Source organism: Vombatus ursinus, unplaced genomic scaffold (genome assembly GCF_900497805.2).
Source record: "Vombatus ursinus unplaced genomic scaffold, bare-nosed wombat genome assembly UNPS02014816.1, whole genome shotgun sequence".
In the NCBI taxonomy this organism is placed as follows: Eukaryota; Metazoa; Chordata; class Mammalia; order Diprotodontia; family Vombatidae; genus Vombatus; species Vombatus ursinus.
Window position 1 is genome coordinate 15,850,811 of NW_020954594.1, and position 13,376 is coordinate 15,864,186.

Genomic DNA, 13,376 nt, shown 5'->3' on the forward strand with positions numbered 1-13,376 from the left:
TGTGTGTGTGTGTGTGTGTGTGTGTGTGTGTGTGTGTGTGTGTGTGTAGGTGCTCCAGTGCTTAAGGAGGGGTGAACTGGTTCAGGTCAAAACAAGAGCAGATTGAAGCTCCACTGCCCATCAGTATTGGAATCGTGAGTGTGAATGGCCCTTGATCTTGCATTTGGGAGTGTAGGTGATGGTGGAGATGATACATGGAGCTCCAGAAGATTGGTATAAAAAATATCACATACTTAATTTCAACTTTTGCAACTAATGAGAAGGAATAAATATACATTTTAAAAATAGGAATCAAATACATTGTGGAGATAGCAAGCATTCCAGTAGTTAGCAGTAGTTAACACTGATAATTCTTGAAGACTTCAAAGGACTTTATAAACTTGAGGTTACAATGAATGTACCTGTTTTTACAGAGTGGAGGGAATTAGTGAAATGAGTGATTGATTCAAGAAAAATATTTCATTATAGAGTGACAGTAGTATTTATTTCAAGGATGTAAATGTGATTCTACATTCTAAGTAATAGGTGAATATACTTTTTTAAAATGAGGTTTTTAAAGGAAAACTTGTAGCTCCTTGTTTATGGAAAAGAAAGTTACACAAACTGCTGTCCCAAAGTATTTTACACCAATATGACTCTGAAGTTTGGGTACCTAACTCTGAATTAAGAAAAGCATCTTGACCAAGTTACTCCTTTTTCTGTGACTCGAAAAAAATCTATATCCCACACTGTGAGAGGGGAAGGGAAGGAAAATGCATGCTACATACTCAAAGGCATTTTAAAATTTACTAACTTTGTAATTATCCACTTGTTTGTTTTATTTTTAGGGTCACATATATTCTGGGCAAATCAGACAACAATCTTAATTTTTTGCTTTATTTTTTTAATCCATTAATAAGTGAATTTCTCCCTTCGAAAGTTATTTATACCTTTTAAAATGAAACTGGCCATAACTGACAGAAATTCAAAGAAAGTATGTAAATTATTCATTAATGCAGATATGTACACAAAGGACAATTGAAGTAGTCATTATTTTAATATACACATATTTAATATTACACATTTAATATTATTTTTACTTTATATACATATATTAATAGTATTTATATTTGATATATACATATGCATGGTTATATTTAATATACACATACATATGGTTGTATGATCAAGTGGATAGAAAGCTGGATTTGGAATCAGAAGGACCTGGTGGTCACCCAAATCCAGCCCGCCCAGTCCTAGGTATGCAGAGGACTTCGGCTCTGGGGCCACATGTCCTCTACAGGTGCTGAGCAGTCCTCTGGAGAGGAGGGCAGTGGGTTCTGTGGTTGGGCAGGCGTGGCTCCCCAGGGCTATCTGCAGCTGCAGCAGCTGCTGCGTCCCTCCTTCTTTCTTCCTCTTCTGTCTCCTCTGAGGGGCCCAGCCAGAAGTTCCCACTTTCCCTTTCCTGCACTCCCATGCTCATGCACTCTCCTGAGGTATGGCAAGCAACTCACCCTTTTATGTGTTACATATTCCACTAGGCACTCTGACACTTAACTGAAGGAAAAAAAATACGCATATTTCTGTGAGTAGTAACACCTTTCAGCTCTAGTCACATTCTGGGTACCCACCTCTGAATCTCAGCTGCCTGATAATCTTAATTATACTTGTGAAAATATTCCTAAACATCCTGATGATAGCCTTGCAAAGAAAGAACACCTACCACAGTTTTCTGGAATGTTTTTGCACTGTCCATAGTGCTTACTGACTTATTGCTTTGGGTGAACCTATCTCTGATAACCTATTTCTAGGACTTTAACTTTGGGGCCTTAGGTTTACAAAATACCACCTCTGTCATTTCAAGTTGTGTCCTTGACCTACAGCATCCTGCATTGTCCAGTTTTCCTTCCAGCTGGTCTGGATTACTACTTGAACATCTGGCAGACATGATGGGTCACTCACTTCTGTCAAAATGTCTTTTATTTCTTTTCAGTTATTTTCATTTGGCTTGCAGCCCTTGTGTATGTTTTTGAAGACCCTGTTATTCATGTAAACCTGGATAAACATGATCTTTTCTTCCTACCAGTGTCTTTTCTACATTAGCATTCACAGCTACTGGCTGTCAGTTTTCATAGTATGTGTCTTTGTGATATTTGGAACTTGTTCTGAAGTCTTGATGCTGATTCATTCATTCCATTCACATCATTTCCTATAAGGAGGAGACCACTCTGTGCTTTCCCCTTGCACAGAGACTGGGATCACACAGTCACATGTTAAATGCAACTGTTGACCAAACCTCCAATTTGTTTTCTTGGAATCTGGTTCCCATTTGTTTTCCTTCAGATAATCATTCTTTTCCTGAAGATAGGGATTCCAGCCTAGGTGGAGATTAATGTCCCCTGGTGTATTTTGTTAACAGCTTTTTCATTGCTACAGTTTACTGGTGTAGGAGTCGTGAAATTAAGGTAACAGAAAAACTTTTCACGTGGACTCATTTGTCAACAGGAAATTCTGCTTTATTCTATTGATAATTCATCATACTGGGCAAAAAGAAAATGCTGCAGCAGTAATAGTCTGTTAATTTCTGTGTTGAGTAAATAAAGTCCAGAGCTCATTTCAAGGAAATCTGAGGATTGCCATCCAAAGACAGAAACTACTTAAGGCTACTGGTCACGTTGATGTTTAAGGCCCACAAGCTGAAAAATTGTAAAGAGATTTTCCTCCCCAATATTCCAACAAAGCAAGTAACATTTTTAGAATTTGCTGAACAAGAAATATTCTTTAAATATTTAAGTCTACAACTACCTTCATTTTATTCCAGGAAATTTTATACTTCAAATGGAAATTTGTTCTGGAGCTCAAAAGTAGAATTGATTTGATTGGAAAGACTGACTGTATTAACTGTTTATATCACCCAGGTACCAAGTCCTTATGTAAATGAGAGACTTACTGATGACTTTGCAGATATGTGGTCCTTATTAAACATTTTTAAAAGGAAAAAAAAGGACCTGAGTTCAAATCCCAACCTCTATTATTTACTAACTATATAACCCTAGGCAAATCATTACTATCTATGTACCTTAACCTTTGTAGATAGAGTCTCCACAATGGGAATTTTTTCCCCCCTTACTAAAATCACAAATTCTTCCTAAATCATTTATAAATACATACTAAATCACAAGAAAAATCTTACAGTTAGCACATTTCTTTTCTTATTGAAGAGCAACTCTTACTATAAAATTGTGGAGATAGAATCGCATAGAACTTTCATATGGTGGACCCTTTCATATTGTTGCTTGATTGGCTAATTGAGTCAAATGATGAATAAACTAAAGGATATGATATTTGTTGTCATAGAATCATCCAGCTTAACAATCTAGTAAATCAACTGAACCAGAATCTTTCTGGATCCTTACTGTTCAGTATGAACATAATTGCTTCTATTCAATCTTCCCTGATCCCCAGGCAGAACTGATCTCTTCTTTATGAATTTGCATTGTGTCTTGTTCAGATCTCTGTTACACATGACTGTATTTTATTTTGTACCAAAGTTATTTTGTGTCTGTTGTATTTCCCTGATTAGGCTATAAACTCCTTCAGGTAAATACTGTGCCTTATTTATCTTTGTATATCTTCATATATTTGTGGCTAACACAGTGTCTTGAAGATAGTAGATTCTCTTTAAATGTTTATGTTTATCAAATTTGGCAAGTGTAGGAAAATAGAAAAAATTGTGAAATGTCAGTATAAAAAGCACAACTGTAACTTGAAGAATTATGAAACTCTTCTAATTAATAGAGGATATTTATGGATTGGATATGAGTTCAGTTTTTTTTTAAATTAATGATAGTTCTTTCAGGTACCATTCATCCAAAATGTGAGCTATAGGAGCTCTCTCTCTGAGACAGTGGTGCATAACATAGCTGTTCCTGTTAATTTGCAGTCACCCAATAAGCAATCTTTTCTAGGCCAGGACCTTAACCAACCTGAATATGTTATGCCAACTGTAGCTGAGCTAACAAAAGGGTCACATATTCATGAGAACATAGACTGGTAACTTTGATAGATCAGACAGAATGATCAAACTAAAGAGACCAAGTGCAGTGGCTTAACTTGCAAATAAAATTTAAATAAATTTCAATGAAACTGTTGGTGAAAATTTTAAAAGGGTGCTATTACATTGAAGAAATCAGATGATTTAATTTGTATGTATTTATATGTATATATTGTATATATATGCATATATGTATTATATATATGTGAATATATATATACATACATACATGATCCATATTTATTGTCATTTCTGTGTGGGGTTCTTGAGTCTAGGTGGAAAGAATCTATGCACAAATCATATTTAGGTTAAACTGATACCTTTGGGGTCTAGGTAGATCTCTGTCCTTGACCCCATATCTATTTCTCAACTAGTCCTTAGGATTAAAGCATCTCATACACCAATTTTATATCCTTCTCTTTGCTGTATTCATCACACCTATATCCATCCAAACTATAGTTGTAGCAGAAGAAATCTCTACCCTCTCACCTATCCTCTGGTACTGTCCTTGAATCAGACAATAGTGACCTTCTGGTCCCTTGTCTCCTAGCTTCTTCTCATAAAATGGTCCTGTCTACTTGTCTGTCCATCAGCATGATTTCTATAGGTACTTGTCCTTTTATCTTTGTGACCAGAGATGGGTTTCTTGTCTGGATTTTGTAGTCCCCACATGCAGGAAGATATACTTCATCTGGGCTGAACTGAAATTTTCCTAAGTTAGATTATTCTTTGCAGTTTGAAAATAGTTCATAAATAGATTGGCTTTGGCCAGCAACCAATCAAAATCTGATTCCTTTTCTTTGACCTTGAGACCCATTAAGAATGGTATAGCTCTCCATGGTATACTATACCCCAAGAAACTTGCTCCAAGCTAACTATATTTCCTTCCTCATATTTTATTACTTCTCTCCTTATTAGTTTCTTCAGTTGGTTGTCCATTGAAGTTACATACTTGCAGGGCCTTTGCCTTTTTCACTGAACAATGCAATGAGTGAAACTTGGCATCTATTTTTCAAGGTTGCCCCACAAATTTCATTTCACTTTTCCAGTCTCTGCAAAGCACACTTGTCATATGACTTTAGGTTTTGGGGTCTTTAAACTCTATATAATTAAAAAATTTATTCCTTTAAAACTTCCTAACAGTCTACTTCTTTCTTTTTTTCCTACCACTTGAGATGCCTGCCAATTCTATAGTTATTTAATCTTCCCTAATAGGACATAGGTAATTTCCAGAAACAAGTCTATACCCAGGCCTGGGTCTCCATTTCATTGTAATACTTCACACTCCTGAGTGTTGAGGCCTGGTGGCTTTTGTAGTTGATCCTGGCACTTCATATGTCTTTCCCTTTAAGTTCGGTCATGATAAACTTGTCTCCCAGTCCTCTTTTATTTCCTGATTTCTTGATTTATTAACAAATTTCTTGATTTATTAACAGAGTTTTTATGCTAAGCAGTATCATCTCATACTCTCTCTCCTAAGTCCTGTGGAACTGTTTAAACTAGGGACCTTCTTAGTGGCTCTATTGGTATTGCCAGGTATCAGTGCTGAAGGAATACTACTCATATTAGCCTCCATACTTCTAATATATTTGGAAATACAACAAATTTTAGTCCTTAAGGATTCTGAACAGGCAAAACTTATCTCAGAAGCACTGTCCTGACTTGTAAAGGAAACATACTAGAAAAGAGACTGTCCAGTTACAGTCTAGATTAAAGGAGAAAAAAAGTGAACTTTTTTTTTTTCAAGTGATTCCCTGAGAAGCCAAGGCATCCTCAAAGGAAGATTCTGAGTGGAAAACCTCTGATCATTGTTAGTAAATTTAAATAGTATACAAAAGATATCATGGACAAGGACTTATGTCTAGCAAAGTTTCTAATCCCACTCTCTAAACTGTACATTTATAGGCTGGAGCCTTCAGATAGTTAACTACTACTACTAATAAGAGCTTTCTGGAGGTAACCCTATAAATGGCTGTCCTCTTAATATTTGCTCACAAGCCACCACCAGTGTACTTCAATTTACAAATAAGCTAGTAGAGTCAGTGATCACTTTTGCTGCAGTGACATAAAAAGAAAAAAAGTTATAATACATTTTTTAGAGATCAAATCCTTGGAGGGGGGAGGGGGGAGATTTAACATGAACTTGAAGTACAATAGAATTGAGGGACACCTGTAAAGAATACAAGTGGCCAAGGCAACTCATAGTTTGAACTAAAGGCCCTCAATTTCTTTTGTTTTTCTGGATGATGCTCGTGATATTTGCTGCAGGGTGTGTGGTATTGGTGATGAATGAATTATTGTTGAGTCATTTCAATGACTATCCATGACTTCATTTTGGGTTTTTTGGCAAAGAAACTAGAATGATTTGCCATTTCCTTCTCCAGCTTATTTTACAGATAAGGAACGGAGGCAAACAGGGTTAAGTGACTTGCCCAGGGTCACATAGCTAGGAAGGGTCTGAGGCTGGATTTGAACTCAGAACTTCCTGACTCCACTGCAATTTTTCCTCATAGGACATGGTATCTTTTCTGGATGGATCAATTTGCTGCCAAGCTGGGTCACCAAGGTTATTTGCCTTTGGAACTGGCTCATCATTAGGCTTTGCTGCTGTTCAGATAGAGCAGGCAGGTCACTAGAGCAATGGGCAGCTTCCTTCTTTTGCCACCTTCCACAATTGGCTGTTGTAGATGCTCTAGATCTGCTACGTTCTTTTCTGTTGGAGTACAACTGATAAACTTGTCTCCCAGTACTCCCAGAGTACAACTTTGTGTAGTTGGAGTACTAGCTACTGAGCTATTTTAGTCAGGGCAATATCACTTAACCTAGGCATGGTAGAGACTTTTCCAATTTTGCACCCTCAGCCTCAGCTCTGAGTTTTGTCACCTTCAGGCAAGAGGTGAGAGACCTTTCTACTGGTCAGTTATCCTTCCTGGTATAGGGAATATTCTGACTCTTCCTTGGTTTATGGTGATTAGCTCTGATACAGTCAGGAATCCATTGGGAGTCTTAGGCAGATGAGTGTTTAAAGACAAAATTACAAATACAGCCAGTGCTATAGAGGTAAATCCATTGTCTCTGCTACCTTCTTCTTATGCCAAGGAGTCATTCATGCCTCAGGCTCTTTCTAAGGTTCAGAATGTTTATTTTGCAACCAAATACCTTTGTACAACCCTACATTTAAATATCTCTGTCTTTTCTTCCCTCCAAACTGTTAGCTATGGGGCACACTATTACATATACATGTACATACACATGCATACATATGTAAATGCAAATATATACATATATTGTGCTTTATAGATAAAAAGATATAGATTCACAAATGGGAGATTCTTCAAAGGAAAACAATATAAATTTTGTTTCTATGGAAAAATCATTGAAGTTTAGAGCATCTAGGTGGTGTAGTAGATAGAGCACTAGACTTGAATTTAGGAAGACCTGAGTTCAAATATGGCCTAAGATACTTATTAGTTGTATGATCCTAGGCAAGTTTCGTAATTTCCATCTGTCTCTGGTTCCTCTAGAATCTACCCCATAGGATTGTTGTAAGGACAAAATGAGATATTTGTATTTTGAAATCCTTACATTTCTACATAAATGGCTATCATCACATTGTTGTTGTGATGTCGTTTTCATCATCATCACCACCACCATCATCATCACCATCATTAGGAACATAATAGATCTAGTACAAGAGATTCATGCATACATACTTAGACCCAGAGAGGTAAATAGCCTGCACACGGTTACACAACTAAATCCATGACTGAATTGACTAGAACTGAATTGACCCTGTACTTTACCTCATTGTGCTTGAAATGATGCATATAAGAGAATGAATGTGAACATTGTCAAAAATAGAAGTGGCTATGTGACTTTGTGTAAATCAGTTTATTTCTCTGATCCTTACTTAATTTTATTAACAATGAAAAGACCATCATAATACTTACATATATTACATCTATCATATATTAATGTTGTAAGGAAAGTGCTTTTCAAATCCCAGACTATGATCTAAGGGACAGCTGGGTAGCACAGTGGATAGAGCACTGGCCTTGGAGTCAGGAGGACCTGAGTTCAAATATGGCCTCAGACTGTGTGACTCTGGGCAAGTCATTTAACCCCAATTGCCTCACCCCCACAAAAAAATAACCATCTAAGATGATAATGATAATGTTATTTGCCATTTTGGTGTTGAATTATGTTTGTGAGGTGGTCCTTTGTCCATATTGGTTAAAATCTGCAAGAGTATTTTCGAACAGAAAAAAAAATATTTTGATGAACTTCCCTGGGTCTTTTCTTCCCTGGCCATAGATGGACATTCTGAAAGTCATTTGAGGTGAAAACAATGTTTTAAATTATGCCAGCGAATCACATAACCTAAACCTTGCCTTTCATCTGTAACTTCTTTCTCTTGTCATACATAGCACACTAAGATGTGAAGACAAGAGGCATAAGCATCAAAAGCAATATTCTCAAAACTGTCTAAAATTAACCTAAATTTTATGTTACTCTTAGAAGCAAGATCATCAATTTATTTGGACAAGATATAGGAGGGGTAGGAGGATATGTCTGTTGACTGTCATCATATAATCTGTCAACCATATGGCACTCAAGTCAATGGCTTGCTGTTAGTCTGTTAGATGGTTTTGTTTAGTTTAGCTGAATTTTAAGGATTGCCACACTAACTTATGATTAAAAAAAAATAAAAAAGTAAAAGAGAAGGCTTCAAGCACTCTAGGGCTCTTTCCAGATCTAATATTCTACAATTCAATGATTCTTTTACATCCCTTAAGCCAAAAAATTGAAATGGCAATCATCTGGCTAATTTCATAACTGTGGAAAACAAAATCAGATAAATCCATCTGTATAGAGACTCCATCAAAAACTGTTTAATATTTAACTCCATAACATTGAACGTTTTTAAAATTTAACTCCATTTACCATTTTAATGAGGATCTATCAAAGAGGTAGATCCTCTTTGGAGACAGCCTTTTCTAATGTGACTGACTATCCATAGGAATAATATTAATGGGATGATGGCCAAATTTCCACTTTATTTTGCACTTTGTAGATTCTTAAAATAAGTTCCTTTCAGCTATATCATTCTCTTATCTTAGATTTTTTTTTCAGTTATGTTGGCAGTAAGGCTGTCAGTTCTGTACCAGAAAGGTCAATAAAGAATAAGTCTTTGTGTTCCAGTTTAACTCTCAATTGAGAGTTCAGTGTGAAGCAAGTGATGCTGTTCTACAGAGGAGATAGTGATAACATGCTGTCCTTTCTTTAGACCATAATCCATTCCAATGAGTTATCAAATATGAGTTCTGTTATTATACTGAGATTTGGTTTTATTGAATGTCATTTTCAATAAGTAGGACTTAATGAAGGCTTACAAATCTCTTTTGTTCTGCAGTAATTTTTATGTGGCTTGAATACAAGATGATACTACCAATTTCTGATTACCATTGCCTTTCTGGCTGTGGTGATAAATTTCTACTGATACATCTACATTCTGTCAGTTAAAACCCCTTGTCAGGGATGCAGATAGTAGCTATGAAACTAACTGGTCCACACAGGTCCAAACCCACATTTTGAATCTTATCAGAATCAGTGATAAACTAAAAATTGGGTTGGCTTTCAAAGAAAAAATGATTGTGGGCCTAATAAAAAAAATGACTGCTTTTAAAAGAATATGTGTTGTTTTATGACTGAAAATGTTAGAACTCTGATTATGCATTTTTGCAAACAGATACTTAACATTTTTTAGCCTAGGAGTTTAGAATCAATAGAAGAATAAGGAAATGTAGAATTCGTTTATTGGGTTGGTGTAGGTATACATTTTGGGTGTTCTGCATGTGATAAGTTAAAGCTTTCCCCAACTAAGTCAATATTAGCATACATAATTGGATATAGTCTCACTTCATCCCTACAGCTGTGTATTAAAGTAAGCAATTATTTTGGTTAGAAAACCCAGGGAGCTTAGAAATTCAAGGCCTTCCAGCGTCTCTTCGTATTGGTTGATCTTTGTAGGCATGCCTATAGTGCATCTCTTGATAGCTGCTCTAATGTTCCACTCTGCTTCTTCTAAGTAATCCCACATTCCAACTCTGGTGCTGCCTGTTGCTTTTATTTCTTTCTGGTAGCACAAGACCTAAACTTAAACAATCACACACACACACACACCTGCACATACATACACACACCCCCTTACTTTTTCACAGCAGTAAGTTCAGTGGATGAAATCAATAGCTAGATAGATATTAAGACTCATGCCTGAATTTTTATCTAGTACTAATAGAAAATTACTTAAATTAAATTATTAATTAAATATTTATTAAATTAAATTAAAAGTAAATCTATTATAGATATCTAAGTATATGTATATGTTTATGTATGTATATGTGTATATATGTATATATGTATATGCGTGTGTATGTATGTATCTGCACTTAATTGTAGCCTTTGGGGTGGTGGGGGGGAAGAAGGGGAAAAAAAGAACAAAGTAGAAAGTGCACAGCAGAGAACAAAAGAAAACTTACAAGGAAGCAAAGAAGGACAGCTCTGAACACAATGCATAGTATTTATTACATAGGCTTTCTTGAAATGGAAATTTATTGTTATATATTTTGAATCCTCTCTTATGTTCTACTGTGAATGTGGCAATGCTTTTTTTTTCTTATTTTGTATTTAAATTTAAAGTAAATTAATAAAAAAAATAAACATTGACATCTATGATGCCTATTTTTTGTCATGTAATGACCTGCTTCCCCATGATCTTATCATTTAGCATTTTCTGGCTTTGCTACTTTGATTATATGACATCCCTAAAATCTTTTAATTTTAAAGCTTACCTTATATGGACCAGCTAATATGTTTCTAGACTTGTAATTTGGATAGAAATTTACTTCTGTTTTTTGGGTCCCTGTAATTTATCAAGCTTTTATCCCCTTGATAATCACAATGTCGTCACTAAGGTAGCTCTTTTGTAAAGTCAGTGATAATGTTGATATTATATCTATACAGAAAGTATTTTCAAAACAATAGGGCAATATTGTTGGCTATCCATTATACTTAATGGCTCTGCATTATTAAAATATTTTTATTTGTGTATATTATTGATTTTTACTGCATTACTGTTAAGATTTTTAGGAAAATCTCCCATGACAAAGGTCACATTGTGGCCGTGACAAATTCTCCGAAGGAGAGATCCAGTGTTATATTCTTCTTGAGAAGAGTTTTATTGTAAGTAGAGAGCTATGATTAGCAAAAACTTCCCTATCTTTTCTTATTTTTGTTTTTCTTGTTTTGTTTTGTTTTGATTTTTTTTTTTTTTTGTTTTTTAATTTTTATTTTGGGCTCTGTGTCTGGAGAAGAAAAAAAGAAAAAGAAAGGAAGGAGAGGGAAAAAAAAGAAAGTCCATTAATTAACCACCTAGTATTTTAAAGTTTCTAAGTAGCAAGGACCTTTTCAGGGAATTATATATCTCTTTGGTTTTTTTTTAATGACATTTTATTTATTTCAGATAGCAATTTTATTTTCTTTCCCTCCCATCATCCCCCTCCCTCATTGGAAAAAAAAAAAAGAATGACAAAACCCTTGTAATGTGTATGCATAATCAAGTAAAACTCATTCCCTTATGACTCTCAATGATCTACCTTGGAGACTTGTGACTTGATCCTTGAAAAATTCAAAGGATTCCTGTATTTATCATAGTGTCCAACATTTGTGAAACATCTTTTAAATTTCGTCCCTGTTGCTTGACATTTGCCTCAATGCTTCATACTTGGATCTGCCCTTTATGCCTTTTGGTCTCCTGAGGGTGGGAGGCTAGGGTGGAGTGAGGAGGGTTATTCAGTTTTTTCACATTCATTAGATTAACTATATGCAATGTTCTATTGCTGAAACTTCATATGATGATCTGCCTTTGGCAGTATCTACATTACCCTCCAGCTGTTGGAGCTAATGAAGAGCTCTCTCTAGGGTAGCTATTAGGATAGCACAACCCTCTCTCTGCCTACTAGTGCTGAAGAAAGTGGCAGGTCTGCAGGCTAGGGTGGTGACATAGGTAAAATCCAGGGAGAGATTGTTATTCAAATCACTGCTCATATGACCAATCACTCTGCCAAATATTCTGTCTTTATAATCGGAGCGTATTCACATTTGGTAGAGATTCATAACTCTTACTTATATTAATATATGTTGTGCACATGACTCAAAGAGTAACTGGATCTTAACAGTAAAACATAAATTAAGATGTGTAGTAGAGTATTGAATTTTCCCCTGAAATCCAAACGGGATCATAAATAATAGATGAAGTGTAATGGCATAGAACGTAAGAATAAATGACCCTATAAGGTTTGAATTTCCAATTAGAGTCAGGTAAGCATTCAAAGAGTTGGTTCTTTAGTATATTCAGAATTGGTCAGCTCACCTCCTGTAACTCCTGTGGCTTCAGTAAATGTCCAGCATGATGTCATGGACTTGCTTTCAGAAACACTCATCCCACTTAAGTCTTAAGCTTGGGGTCCACTTGTACATTACCCAGGCACTTTCTATACTGTGCAGAGATGGTAAGGATCTCAGAAAATGTAGTTTTCATACAAACATTATGGATACATAAGACGGTGAGTGACCACTTATCATTGTTCTCTAAAATTGGAATTGCTACATGGAAAAGCATAAGGATCCAGATTCCCATAAGGTTCTCTCAGATTTCAATATATAGCTTAGGCCGTGTATCCCAGTTTCAGCATTTGCCGTAGTATTAATTTTATGCTCCCTCAAATCCCACTTTTCTCATACAAATCTTTACTCCTCACTGTATTCACACTATCTTTCTGTCTGTTTTTCTGTCTGGCTTTTTCTGTCTATCTTCAGTTTCACTCTGTTTCTGTCTGTCTGTCTCTGTCTCCCTTTACCCTTTTACTACTGTTCTCCTTGACTCTTGAATTATTTCACTAAAATGATAGAGTTCTATAGTTGTTGAGTCATGTCCAACTGTTTGTGACCTGGTATGTGGGTTTCTTGGCAAATATACTGGTGTGTTTTGTCATTTCCTTCTCTGGTGGATTAGGCTAACAGAAGTTAAGTGACTTGCCCAAGGTCACACAGCTAGTGAGTGTCTGCAACCAGATTTGAACTCTGGACTTCTTGATTCCAGGCCCAGTACTCTATCCACTGAGCCACCTAGCAATCTCTATAATTATATAACTTTATGTAATGATTTCACATACCCAAGGTTAGTTGTTTTTTTGTTTTTTTTTCCCCAGCCACACCTTTAACATTAGCCACAAGCAGCATTACTGTTAAATAAATATGGTAAATTATTGCTAGAACCTACATG

The 13,376-nt window shown here is 35.7% G+C and overlaps 1 pseudogene; it reads left to right on the plus strand.

Annotated features, from left to right (window-relative positions):
- The first annotated feature begins 1,269 nt into the window (after window positions 1-1,269).
- Window positions 1,270-2,560, plus strand: LOC114023055 (annotated as a pseudogene).
- Window positions 2,561-13,376: the final 10,816 nt, after the last annotated feature.